The sequence below is a fragment of the Lactuca serriola genome, chromosome 4, assembly GCF_051521515.1.
Source record: "Lactuca serriola cultivar US96UC23 chromosome 4, Lser_US96UC23_V15, whole genome shotgun sequence".
Taxonomy (NCBI): domain Eukaryota; kingdom Viridiplantae; phylum Streptophyta; class Magnoliopsida; order Asterales; family Asteraceae; genus Lactuca; species Lactuca serriola.
This window is the reverse complement of record NC_136411.1, coordinates 305,360,851-305,375,764: the sequence shown is the minus strand read 5'-3', so window position 1 is coordinate 305,375,764 and position 14,914 is coordinate 305,360,851.

Genomic DNA, 14,914 nt, shown 5'->3' with positions numbered 1-14,914 from the left:
GACAAGTTTGGGTCATTTTGGCCTTGTTTTAGGTGTTTACGGCCTAAAAAAGCTTAGGCCGTAAACTCCTTTTACATTGCTTCTAAGTCCGCATTTTGGTCCATAAACATGAATCAATATGTTTAGAATAGGCTAGGGTAAGCGGACTTACAATTTGGAAGCGTTTGGTTGTGGATTCGGGGCGAAAACGGGTCTAGAGAGAGAGTATAGAGAGAGAGTGTAAAAAGTCTCCAATGGACTTCACTCACCCTTATATAGGTTTCACAGTCGGGGCTCAGTGGAATTTTACCCGATACTGCCGTTAAACGGGGCTTTTGGTCGCACCCGATTTAGTGGTCGTAATAATAAAACTTGACATTTTCCCAATAAATGGAAATGTGTGTCCTGTGTTTTTATTTCCTTTTATAACGACTTAACGACATGCTAAATGGAACCCAATGGAATGTTTATGAAATTGACGCCCTCTAATTAACGGAACTTTTAATACAGTGGAATATTTCGTTAACGGTAACGGGGAAATGTAACGGGACAACTTGGGTTGTCACAAACCTGCACAGTAGACATACTCTTGGAAGTAAGTAGTGATTTAAGACTATCATGGATTTTTAGTAGATTGTCCATGGTGATTGGACATAATCAAAAACACATTCCATATGTAGTGGTTACATGTATTCTCATCATTGATAAGACTAAAAAATTTATTCACAGTCGACGAGGAGGTAATACTAAAATTTTGACTAAAGTCTGGATTATTCTGTTGCACGCTTTAAAAAATGTCAGGAGAGGGGATAATACTAAATTTTAGACTGAAGACTTGATTGAATATCGTCCTTTGTAATTGGTTTTTCCTAGATTGGCTTTTCTGGAGTTGGATCTGAATTGTTCGATAGCAGAGATAAGAGTCGAGAATGGTTGGGCTTGGAATTGGAGTCATGGGATTAAAAGAGGGAAATGTTAAAGATAACTTGATCAACTCATTATTTTATTGGTCACGACTAAGTTCTTTGACAAACAAGACAAGTGGATTTGGGATTTGGCAAATGGAGTGGAATTTACAGTAAAAGAGACTCGCTTGGTTATAGAGGAGTCTTTGTTAACTACATTTGTTGGGTCAAAAATATGGTTTTCTAGGAAAATGTATTTTTATGTCTAGGACCGTAAACAGCTCAGTGTTTACGGTCATATATGTGTTTACGGTCAATGTTTACGGTTATGTTTACGACTGTAAACAGGTTTACAATTGTAAACCTGTTTACGATCCATGTTTCCTAACTATATATAGGGTGAGGGGTGAAAGAGAGTGTACGGTCTAGAGGCGCTTATGTGTGTGTATTCTAAGGTTTTCTAGAGAGAGAAACTAGAGAGAAGAACAAGTGTGTGTTAGTATGTGTGAATCTCATGTAAAGGATCATCATTCTATTCATCAATACATTGACATTCATATTATTCTTCTTCTCCTTCTCTTCTATTTGATATGACATCATCCGTTTGATTGGGATTCCGCACCATCAAACGGATCTGATTGATACACAAGCATTTTGGGGACTTACAAGTGGTATCAGAGCTTGGATTGTATCAGTCAATTTTGTCAGATCTGGAGCTTATTTGATCTTATTTTTGAAAATTTTTTGCGTTTTTTGGATAGATCTCTGAAAACTAGGGGGGTTTGTTCTTCGCATTTTTCATAAAAACGGGTTTTTGATCGAGTTTTGGAGCATAAAGGGGCAAAAATCGTTGTTTTTGGTCGTAACCAGCAAGGGGGTGGCAGCATTTACGGCCAGCAGCTAGGGTTTCCGGAGTTTACGGCCCCGGAGTTTGTGGTCCGAGATTACAGCCCTCCGAGCTTACAACCCGCACGTGTACGATCCAACGCAGTTTCCGGTTCGCACCAGGTCCTCGCATCACGTCGTCGGCCTCGTCCTCGCATCAGCTTCGCATTAAAAATAAGGAAATCAAAATTGGGGTGCCGGGATGCAAACCCGGGTCTCCTCCCTAGTCGACCAATGCCTTACCAGTTGATCTACCAAGCTCCTTGTTCCAAACCTTCCATTTTTAATTCAAAAAGACACCCCTTTGGTTCCTAATTTCGCAAATTGACACTTTTAGCCCAAAAATTCAATTTCTTTTATTTTAAAATTCCATTTTCAACCAAAAATTTTAGTTTTTAAACTTTGACTTTTATTTTTGACTTTTTACTTAAAATTTTGACTTTGACTTTTAAAGTTTGACCTTTGACTTTCTTGTTTAACTTTTAAATTTTCAAATTTAGCTTTTCGGTTTGACTTTTAAGTTTGACTTTTGCATGACTTTTTAAATTTGACTTTTAAGGTTGACTTTTGAGGTTTATAGTCAAAGGACATTTTTAAATTTAAGTTTGACTTTTAAGTTTGATTTTGGCTTCGAGTTGTGTTTTTAATGGCTTTTGACGTCAACAAGGGAAATGAAGACATGAAAGAGAATCGTCAGGATATGTTAAGACAAAATTTCAACATGTTCAACTATATTCCCGGAGAAACCCTGGAGGCTCAACTGCAGCGATTCACCACTCTCACTACAAAGATGAATATATCTGGGGTCTTCTTGACCAAGTCGGAGATAAACTAAAAGCTACTAAATTCACTTTCGAAATCGTGGGATATGAACGTGGCTATCATCAAGAAGACAAAAGATCTCAATCATCTTAGTCTTGCTGTTGTAATTGAAGAACTTGACACCTTGATGTGTGGAAAAACAATGAGTTCGGCAAACATCCTGGTTAATGAAGTTTCATGCTCTCAATCATGTGAAGCTACGATTAAACTTCTTCGTGAACAAATTGATTTATTAAAAAGAGAAGTTGAGGACCTGAGATATGAAGAATATCAACTTAGGAAAGGACAAAAACCCCTAAAGGCTGAATTAGAAGCAAAAACCAAAGACTTTAGGAGGCTTCAAGAAGATTATAGTAATAAATGTGAAAATTATGACTATGTTAAGAAACAACTTGCTGAATTAACTGTTGAGCTTGACACATTAAAAAGCAAATTTGAAACTGCAGATTTTGATTTTAAAAAATTTGATGTGTCAAGCGAAGTAGTTGCAAACATGATAGACCATTGTCTGCAATTTGAAAATAACCAACAAAAAGGTCTAGGGTATGATAGTGTTCCTCGACCTTTCAATCATAACTACATATCCATCCCTATGACACAGGAAGAAATTGACAAGGAGGCACATCTTCAATATGGCAAACCAGCTGGACTTGTGTCAAGAGGTATTCAGGTTGAAGATACTAATGTTTCTACTTACTGTGCAGGTAAAGTAGCAGAAGATGAGAACAAGGAGAACACTACTGAACAAACCAATATCTCTTTGTACTTTGAATCTATTGCTTCGAACTCAGCTGCTTCTAATCAACCTGCTGTTGAGAAATACAGGCCACCAATTCCAGTGAAACATAGTGCTTGTTGTAACTTTTCGTGTGGGAAAAGCAAGAGACAAGGCAAGGATATGTCACCAGGGGCAGGAAGAAACAACTTCAAAGTGAAGAAAAAGACATGTTTTCACTGTGGAACACCTGGACACATTGCCAGAAATTGTCCTAATCGCACATATGTTCCCTACTATGCACAAGGGTGGTAGAATGCGCAAAGAGGGAGATTTTCCAAACGAAACCCCTCAAGGTCACGTTCAAACCATGGTGACTGAAACACGCAGAAGGCCAAGAATCTGAATCCCAAAGGCAAGAAGGGAACACCGGCCAAGAAGCCAAATCCAAGAGATGCTCCCGTGAAGCCAAAATCAAAGTCATCTCAACGGCGGACATCAAGTTCAAAAGCAAGTACTGAGCCACCCATCAGATCGAAAAAGAAATGCGTTAAACCCAACTACAAATAAGTTCCAAAGGATCACTCTCCCAAATCTTCTAACGATTCTAATATTTCTTCATCTTCTGTTTGTGATAAACAGGATATGTCATGGGAGAGAGTATCGTGCAAGGATGAAAAAGGTCAACCTAGTTTCAAAATGGACTGGGTTCCAAAGACCAACTGATCCCGCTCTATGTCAGAGCAGCTATGGAGGCATATCATCAGACTTCGGTTTGTTGATAGTGATTGTCCCAGACACAAAATAGGAGACATCTCTCAACTGTACAACACTCGGAATTTTGTTTGAAAGTATGTGTCCTTTGCGGGAAAAGAAGAAAAGAAGGGGTCACACATAGGGTTTGTGCTTAATGACATGAAGAATTTTCAGATCTGTTCTGAGATTATGCGTGCTGTTCTCAGACCTTCTGGATGCAAATTCAATCGGTGACTTACTGTTTGAGTTTTCTTCTCTATACTCCTGAGTTTATCTTAATCTGATTCATTTTGAAGATAATTTTTTATTTTCTTATAGTTGTTCGTTAGTATTGTTTGGGAAGTGATATTAAGATAAAGTGATAACGGACAGTCTAAACCAGTGTAAGGGACTAAATCTGAATTGTCTAGACTCTATGCTCAATGTGTTGGTAGGCACGCAGGATTTGACAGTGTAGATTTAGATAGGATTGTTTGGACTGACCATACGTCGCTCGGGTAGATTGAGTTGTGAGATAAACATGGGAACCCATGAGATACACTAAATTAATACGCATCTAGAACTGTGGTTCGACTTTTCCTTGATGTACGGACTTGTGTCCTTAATTCTGGTTCTGATAGGGCGATTGGGGGGGGGGGGGTTCTGATAAAGTAGGTATGTAGGAAATTATTTTCTTGCTTTCTATATGTCAGTCGTATGTTGCTTCCTCTGCGTGATTGGAAGAGATCCGACCTGGAATGCAACATATGCAACTCTATTTCTACGCACCTCTTTATCTATGAAATTATTTCTATTTGTTAGCCATATGTTGTCCCCTCTGCGTGATCGGAAGATCCGACCTGGGACAAAGCATATGCACCCTACTATCTATATCCCTCTATCTCTGTTAGTCATATGTTGTCCCCTCTACGTGATTGAAATAGATCCGACCTGGGACACAACATATGCATCTATCTCTAAATATGTCTTCCTCCTTAATAATTGTTTACTCACCTAAAGTAATGAGTCCTTAGGAAGTTCTTGATAACCAGGGTATATCGGGAAATGGGGAACACATTTTAGTGCAACTAAAATCGAACCATTTAGAGGTTGTCTGTAGATCTCGTTGCTTAATTTAAGTGGACAACAATACCCATGGTCGTCGTCAGCTAAATGGTTTATTTAGAAAAGTTGTCGATACTCTTCATGTTTAAGTGGACCACAATACCAGCAATTGACCAGATCTATTAATGAAGGTGAAGGTACTGATAAAAAAGTTCAGGCTGTCTCACAACTTTGATCCCAAATATTTTTCTTTTTATTAAATTTGTTCATAGTTTTCCTCTATGCACAAATTTATGGGGAGAATTAAAAAAAATAAAAAATCAAACAAAAATCAGAAAATTCAAAAATCAAACAAAAATCAGAAAATTAAAAATCCAAAAATATTTTTGTTTTTGTTTTATTTTCAGAAAATATGAAATTCCAAAAATATTATGCGCTAAGTTTTCTTTTAGTTTTGTTTTGTCTTGAAAAGTGAATTCATGTGTAGATGAGACTCATGGAAACTGTATCGAAGATTTTCTGAGCCAAGGCTTCATCCATGATCATCGAAGAATTCTCTTTCGAAGGAGCAAGAAAATGAAGATTATTGTTTCAACATTCAATCCTTCAACCCTAGAAGCAAGGTGAAGCAGAAATTGAAGATTATGTGACGGATTGCATTGAAGCCTCCTCAATCAGTCTGATGCTATCGTTGTACCTGCTAAAGTGATCCAGAAGATTTGTTCTCTCTGATGTTCTCTCTGAAGATTCTCAAGCTGAAAGCACTATCTTTCAAGAATCAGTACATCAAGCCTCCTCACCCAATGTGTGTTCAAAGTCAAATTTTTGAAGCAAAGCCCAACTGCTCAAGATGAAGTCATTCATTGAAGATTCATATGTTCATCTTGATGCTGTGTAGAAATTGAAGATAAATGTTGAAGCCAAGCTCCCAATGAAGATTATCAAGAAAAGCCAACTACCTTTTTAGGAGGAGCCTGTTGGGTCAATTAAGAAAAGAAAGCTATAAACCAATGGGGAGATTGTTGGATCAAAAATATGGTTTATACGTTGTTTTTCTAGGAGAATGTATTTTTATGTCTAGGACCATAAACAACTCAGTGTTTATGGTCATATATGTGTTTACGGTCAATGTTTACGGTTGTGTTTACGGTCCATGTTTCCCAACTATATATAGGGTCAGGGGTGATAGAGAGTGTACGGTCTAGAGGAGCTTATGTGTGTGTATTCTAAGGTGTTCTAGAGAGAGAAACTAGAGAGAAGAACAAGTGTGTGTTAGTGTGTGTGAATCTCATGTAAAGGATCATCATTATATTCATCAATACATTGAGATTCATATTATTCTTCTTCTCCTTCTCTTCTATTTGATCTGACATCATCCGTTTGATTGGGATTCCGCACCATCAAATGGATCTGATTGATACACAAGAATTTTGGGGACTTACAACATTTGTTGCTCAATCTCCATGGAATTTTGTGTTGCACATAAAAGTTAATATTTTTCGTTGGCACATAGCGCTAATCAGAATGCCTAAAATATAAATTTGCTTATCGGAGGAATTGATGTCTCGTCTTCCTTGTGTCTAGTTTGTATGGAAGTTGTTGAAGATTTGCACCACGTCTTCATTTGGTGTGACGTTGCAAATGGCATCTTTACCAATTATTGGTATATGGTGCGATTTGGATTTTATAATGGTCTCGCTAATGGATACGTATATGACTTTGCTTGATCTTTACGTCTTTAAACACATCGGAAGAAGATAGTTGATGTGATTTTGGTCGCATCTTGGTGGTGTTTGTGAAGGTATCCAAATGGTTGCGTGTTTGCAGTAATTAGGCCTTATACAAATAAACTTCAATTATATTGTTGATTTTTCGTTCAATTGGGTTGTGCACCGTAAACATAAATTTTACACAAACTGGAATTTATGGTTGCAAAATCCCATTTTGAATTCTTCGTTGTTTTTTTTTTTTTTTTTGGTGTTGTTCCTGCTAACTCCTTGCTAGTTTAGTTTTTTTAATAATGTTCAGTTGTTCAAAAAAAAAACATTTCTTTCAAAGTTGATGAAAATCACTTACATTCATATAGATCATATTCAAGGTTTTTTCTTTACGAAATTATCATGTGTTTTTTGCATATATATATATATATAAAAGTTGGAACGGATGAGAACTTAAAAATAAGTAAGGACTGCGAGGACAAATCATTGTTGTATGATTGAAAAAATAAAAAGTGGAGATTTGATTTTATTGATCGTCAATATCTCGCAAGATGATATGGCGTTTCAGTGAGATATTAATAATTGCCAGTGAAAGTTAAATGGTTTGGAGGTTAAAATGGAAAAGGCAAAAAAAAAAGACTCAATTTTAGCTTCACGCGTCGTTAGCTAGGCCTATTCGTAGTATTAACCCCACTCAATTTCAGCTTCCTAGATCGGATTACATAACTACCTAGCCCTATTCATAGTGTTCAACTTATCTTATTACTTTTGTATTTTTCTTGTTATGACATCGTTCTATTATGTAGGTATGTACTTATACTTTATAAAAAATATCATTATATTTTAAAAGTATACTTGTACGAAATGTTTTAGTCAGAGATTTTTAGTCACATTGTATTTATAGTTTTATATCTTACATGGTTTGATATACTTAGTTCATTATAAATAGTGCTCTGATACCAATCTATCACACCCCCAACCCAGGATGGCGGAAACGTTTGGTGGTGGATGACTTCATTAATAGTATCACAACATAATGTACAATAGTGATTCAAAGCAAACATAAACATCATAAATATAATTGAGAATGTTACATTGTTTCCAAGTATTGTATATTTCAAAACCAAATACATTATGATGACAAAATAAATAGTACGACGTTGTAACGTCCCATCTTCAAAAGCCTTTTGACTACTTGTTTAATGGTTTCCTAAGAATATAAGTAGTTTTGAAAATTTTCAACAATTAAGTTTGTGAGTTCATAAGAGTTTCGTGTGGGAAAAATCTGTTATTCTTTTCTTGTAAAATGATCGTGTTTTTCCCAGAAAATTCAATATTTTCTTAAAAATGAGTTGTAGTCTTAAAATCCCTAAAACCAAAAATGTGTAAGTATTTCTATACTTAAAATAGTATTACGTAGTTTTAACCTTATATAAAACCATTTGAATGAATGTTACCTCGTAAACTAAATGTATCGTTGATTTCCCATTTGAGTTATTACAAGCATGCTAAAACCGAAGTTGGCCTGTTACGACGTTCTTCAAGCGTCGGAATGTTAGACATTTATCACCCCAGACCTATCGGTCTAGCTATAGCTAGCAGCTTAGGTGCGGGATTGTCAGTCCCGCATAGATCTATACACAAGTATCACACTCTCTTACCGAGATTTTTGTTATAATTCAGGACTTTAGTGTACTCTGGTAGGTACGGTGAAGACTTTGTCTCACATAATTGTTTCAACAAGTTTACGTTTTGTGTATTGAAAACCCTTGTAAGTGTAAATATCACTTTTCCATAATATTAATATAGTGTACAATAAATATATACTTTTATATAATTATTCGTCTTATCCCAAAATGTTATAATAGTGTTAATGACCCATAAACTACACCTATTATAGTTTATCATAAATATTTCGTTGTACCAATATATATATATATATATATATATATATATATATATATATATATAAGTTAACGTATTTAGATGTACATAAATAAATCATATTATACATCTAACACAAATATATGAACTATTAGTATGATAAAGTCAGTTTTTTTGGTTTTTGACTTTTTACGACATCAAACGGTAAATATTGAATTATAAACTTATGAAATTCATTTTTACTATTTTGTGAAGTGTAATTCGAACTAACGTTATATGTTTAAAACAACATATTTTAGGTCAAATCTCACAAATGGTACCATAACCTGGTTATGACCATTTTTGTTAGAAAACCCTAATTTTTACATAAAATGATTGATTTTAGGTTTTCTTTTTGTAAAACCAATCATTGGTATTTATAACTACTTTCATATCATATGTCTAAATTAATATTTTTTTTATTTATATCCCATAAAAATGATGTGATAACTTGGCTATAACCATTTTTGCTAGAAAAATCACATTATGTTCATAAAAACCCTAGTTTTTATAGTTTTGTTTTTATGACTTTTTCTTAAGAACATATAGCATGTTTATACTCATTTTTCATAGATTTGTATTTTTAAACACATACCACACATAAATGTTCATAATACTAGGTAATAACATTATTTCATGTAGATAACATTTTTACAGAACTTGAAAGTAAGCATGTATAACAACTTGTACAATTATACAAGTTTACTTGTATTCTCCCTAAAACTTGGATAAAGATGAAAATGAGAGGTATTAACTCACCTTCAGTGTGTTTCTTGGTGGATAAAGAGGTGTAGATGAAAGATTTCAAGTTAAGAACACTTGAAGCTTGAAAGATCCTATGGATAATGTGTGTAATTGTGACAAAACTAGTGTGTGTGTGTATATATATATATAGAAGCACTAGATTAGTAAGGAAAAACTTACCAAGAAATCAAGAACCAATGTATGGAAATTAATCTTGAGAGAGAAAACTTGTTCTTGAGGAATAAGATGAACAAATGAAGAAGATTTAGGGGGAGTAGGGAATGGTTTCTTGAGTTTAATATTCAAGAATGAACATTTTAATTAAATAATACTACTTTTAAAAAATAGGTAATAATCATGTAGGACAAAATGTGTCTTTAGTTTATTTTTATAAAAAAAAATGTGTACTTTTTATAAAAGTTCATGACTTTTTATAAAAAAGTGTGGTAAAATGATGTATAATTACTTAATTTGAATCATATAAGGTCAAGTTACTATGAAAATCATTATTTCCAAAAATAATAACACATTACACGAAAGTTAGAATGATTCCTAATTTCTTTCGTTAACGTTTGAGTGTTTAAGTCGGGTAGATAATTGGTCGCATTTGGTGACGAATTCACCAAAAATCTGAATATGTAACGTTTGTTATGAATTTTTCATGTAGTATAAAGTTTATGAACTCAACTACATTGTGTTATGAATATTATTTATACCCAAGTAATATATAATCGAATTATTGAATTTTTACGTTACTAACCCTAATTAGGGTTTATATTCAATAATTGATAAAAAGAGAGGTACTTTGAATTAAAACTTGCCAATACTACATTAGAAACATTAGGGAATATCACATTTCTCCTAAAATTCTAATACGAGCTGAGTTAGCCTGGTTGACTTTAGTTGACTTTCGTTGACCAAAATTGATAGTTGTCTCATCATCTCCTTGTTAGAAGGAATTTCGTCCCAAAATTAGCACTTCGAGTGGATTCTCAAGAGTTAGGGAAAAGATGTGGGTATTTCTGTTTCATTTGGTCCTCGCAATCCCTGGTAAATCCAGGTCCTTGCTTGGCGTTCCAACGGACCTTTACTATTGTTATGTGGCTTTGCTACGTTCTTTTGACTTCCCTGTCCATGATTTTCACAGGTTCCTCAATGAAGTGGAGACTCTCGTTTACTTCGATTTTGTCAACTGGAATGACGAGAGTCTCATCGGATAGGCACTTCTTCAAGCTGGACACATGGAAAGTGGGGTGCACGTTGCTGAGTTTCTGTTGTAGCCGAAGTCTGTAAGCTACCGGGCCCATCCCGCCAAGGATTCGAATCGCCCTACATACCTTGGATTTAATTTACCACATTTTCCAATATATATCATTCCCTTCCAGGGTGAGACCTTCAATAATACGTGGTCACCAACCTGGAATTCCAAGGGTTTGCATCGTTTATCTGCATAACTCTTTTGTCGGTCCCGAGATGCCTTTAGTCGTTCATGGATCTGAACGGTCTTCTCTTTCGTTTCGCGTATGATCTCAGAGCTGGTAAGAGTTTTTTAGGCACTTTTCCTCTAGCTAGTTGAGTGTCACCCACCTCAACCCAACATATAGGTGATTTGCACTTGCGCCTATAGAGGACTTCAAATGGAGCAGCTTTAATGCTAAAAGTGATAGTTTTTTGTTGTATGAGAATTCGATGACTGGTAAGTGGGTATCCCAAGGTTTACCGAAGTCTATCACACAAGCTCTCAACATGTCTTCCAGCGTTTGGATAGTTCTCTCGCTTTTCCCGTCGGTTTGTGGGTAATAGGTTGTACTCATGTCGAGTCTGGTTCTCAAGGACTTTTGTAGTGATTGCGAAAACCATAAGGTAAACCTGCTATCTCTGTCAGAGATAATGGATATTAGCTCACCATGTAATCGTACAATCTCCTTGATGTACGTCCTTGTTATTTTCTCCATTTTGTCTGTCTCCTTTATTGGTAGAAAGTGTGTGGATTTGGTTAACCTATCGACAATTACCCATATGGTGTCAAGCCCACCGGTTTTCTTGGGAAATTTACTTATGAAGTCCATGGTTATCCACTCCCACTTCCACTCGGGTATATTCGGTTGTTATAGCAAACCCGAGGGCTTTTGGTACTCTACTTTGACCTTGGCGCAAGTCAAACACTTGCCCACATAAGTAGTGATTCCCGCCTTCATGTTTGCCCACCAATATACTTTCTTGAGGTCTAGATACATCTTATATGACCCAAGATGAACAGATTACTTGGTCTTGTGAGCTTCGTGTTGGATTAGTGTCTAAGTCCATAACTATTTTGGTATGTACTTGACCCGATGGTGCATGGTCCTTTTGGGTTGCCTTCACCAAAGCAACTTGATTGGAGAAATAAATAAAGAGAGAGGTTATTATGATTTATTAATATGTTATAAGAATAATATATTAAAGGAGAAATCATATTTTTTTAATTAATATTGGTCAATAATTAATTAAGAATTAATTTTGTGATCAAGTGTAATTAATTAAACTAGAGGGGCTGAATTGTAATTATGTGATAGTTACAAAATAGGGCAACGGTTATCCTTGTTAAAGGATGGACGAATTCAAGGATAAGGATATCCTTAAAATCGTCCAAGGTCCAAAAGATAGGGATTTTCAAGGCTTATCTTATGGTTGCTTGATGGGCAAGTAACTAGATAAGGATAAGGACTGAAACCCTAATCCTAACCCTATATAAAGACCCCAAGGCTCATGAATTTGTCTAAGCCTTCCCAAGAGGTCCTAGAAACGAATTCAATACCTCCCCTCTCTCCTTATACCTTCTCCACTTGCTTATGGTGTTTGTAAGCCATTAGAGGAGTGACACTTGTGACTCTAAGCCTTCCAAAGTCAATTCAAGGAGGAATTGGGATTGTTATAACTACATAACAATCAAGGTAATATTTTAAACCTAATTATATGTTAATATCGATTTCCATATGCTAGAATTAGGGTTTATAGTCTTGGATAACTTGCATATACAATAGAGAAACCTAGATCTAAGCATTAGGGTTTGTATGAGCACATAGGATGTCTTATGACCAAAACCCATTAGTGGTATCAGAGCCTAGCTTGGTTTCAATTGTATTGATGCATTACATGTTCAAAAAATTCGATTTTTGGGTTTCTGGAGGCTGGACTCGCCGAGTCCATAGCTGAACTCGCCGAGTCCAAGGTGACTCGACGAGTCCAGGCTTGACTCGACGAGTCAACTCGTCAGATGGAGGTTATCTCGGGATTTCTTGCTGTTTTTGCATTGGGATAGTTACCTTATCATGTTAGATCAATATTAATCCGATTATATGATATATTTGACTATAATTTTGATCTAATTGAAGATATTTATCAATTAATAAGATAATTGTTTCCTTATAAGATAATTGATTAATTATTTTGACTAAATTGATAAATTGTTTTGCAAGAAATCATTAAACAAATCAAATATGGATAATTATGTGATTAAATGTTAATTTAAATTATTTGTTATTTGATCCTTGTTGTTATGAAAAGTTTCATATTTTTCCCTTTAGGTTTTATAGTTTAAATTTGAACCCAAAAGTTTTGTTGTTTTGAAATTTAAATAGTTAAAACCCTAATGTTTTGAAAAAGGTTTCAAAACTTGCCCTCAAGTTTTGGAATTTAAATTTTGATTAAATGGTTTAATTTTGATGTATATTTAAATTCTAAACCCTAATATGTTGAAATGTTTCAAAACTTGCCCTCGAGTTTTGGAATTTAAAAGTTGATTAAAAGTTTAATTAGGAATGTTAAATTCTAAAACTCTAGTATAGTTTTGAAAAAGTTCAAATCACACCCTTATGGTTTTATTAATTAATTAAGGTGTATAATTAAAAGAGGTTTAATAAATCTATAAAAGTTTAGGTTTACAATTTAATTAAATTAAAAGTATAATTGTTAAATTAGACCACCTAGTATTTTAAAAAGTGTAAAATACACCCTATACTATATATAACATTAAAAGTCTAACATTATATATATGTATGAGTAAAAGTCAGTCTTACCGTTAGTAGGCCTCATTCACGAAGTTGGTCTATAAGGGGTGTTTAAGGAAATTGCCTATAAAATGGCGATTGAATGGGTATCCACTCTTACCCACCGCACTCTTGACTAATGGAGGGTCATTAGCCGAACGGGTAGGATAGGACGAAACCTTCCATAATAAGTATAATGAATTATTAAAGTAACTAAATGTTTTATAAAATTCCCAATCTTAGTTACTTAGGCAAAAGTGAATTGATGCGATTCCATGAAATTACACTTTGTGCCCTTGTGAAGACGTTAGTGGAGCGTGTGTGGTTTATCGGCACACTAAATGGTTCTAAGCAAAGGTAGCAAAGGGTGACTCAATGTTTGTCATAGTTCGGTGGAGCGTGTGTGGTTTACCGGCACATCGAATAGGTGACTGTAACATGTGAGGGCACCATGTAAGTTTGCATGGTTATTCACACCCGCTTTGTGATCCTCGGCATCTCAGTCACAAACAAGAGGGGCATATCGAGATTTAAACATGCCATTGAAAGTTCAATGAATCTCAAAGGATCTAGGAGTTTTCATAGATTTAAAACATAAATTTCTTTTTCGTTTTTCGTGGTGGAAATTAGTGAATCGTCATTCACTTACCTTCAAATATTCTGCAATTAGGGTTACGGCATCCCTCTCCCGAGTTGTAGAATATTTTATTGGGTCCTAGCCTTAGTATCTCATTTGGGTGATTTGCTAAGGACTAATTCAATCAACTAACTTGAATTCGTTTTCTCCCGTTTTGTAGATGTCAAAGTTCGACAACTATGGTTTTCCCAAATCCCGTGGAACAAGCTTTCCACATGAAGATGGTATTCCACGATTCAATCAAGGAACAAGAAATCATGCTTCACTTCCTCCTCCTCCTCCTATTGTTCTCCCCAACCCACAAGATCGAAGAATTGAAAGGTTCAATATCACTAAAGCCCTATTGGAAATGAAACATGAAGATGGTAAACCCGTGTGTGCCCACGTTCTAGGAATGAAATCACACATTGATAGGTTGATAATGTTGGGTGTGTCATTCCCATATGAGTTGGCTGTGAATTGGGTTTTGCAGTCACTTCCTGAATCATATAATGAGTTCAAAAGAAAGTATTATATGATGGATCACGACGACAACCTCATTGACCTAACTTACATGCTCATTGCTGCTGAATCAGAAATGATTTGGCGAAGCAATGGAGCGTATTTGTTGGGAAAGTCAACCGACCATGCTTCCGAGGACGTTCTAGGAGAACCGACATGCGTTTGCTGCCAAAAGAAAGGGCGTTGGATACAAGTCTGCCCAAAGAGCCTGAAGAGTCCAGAAGATGGGAGAGTCAAAGAGTATGGTTGCGCTTCAG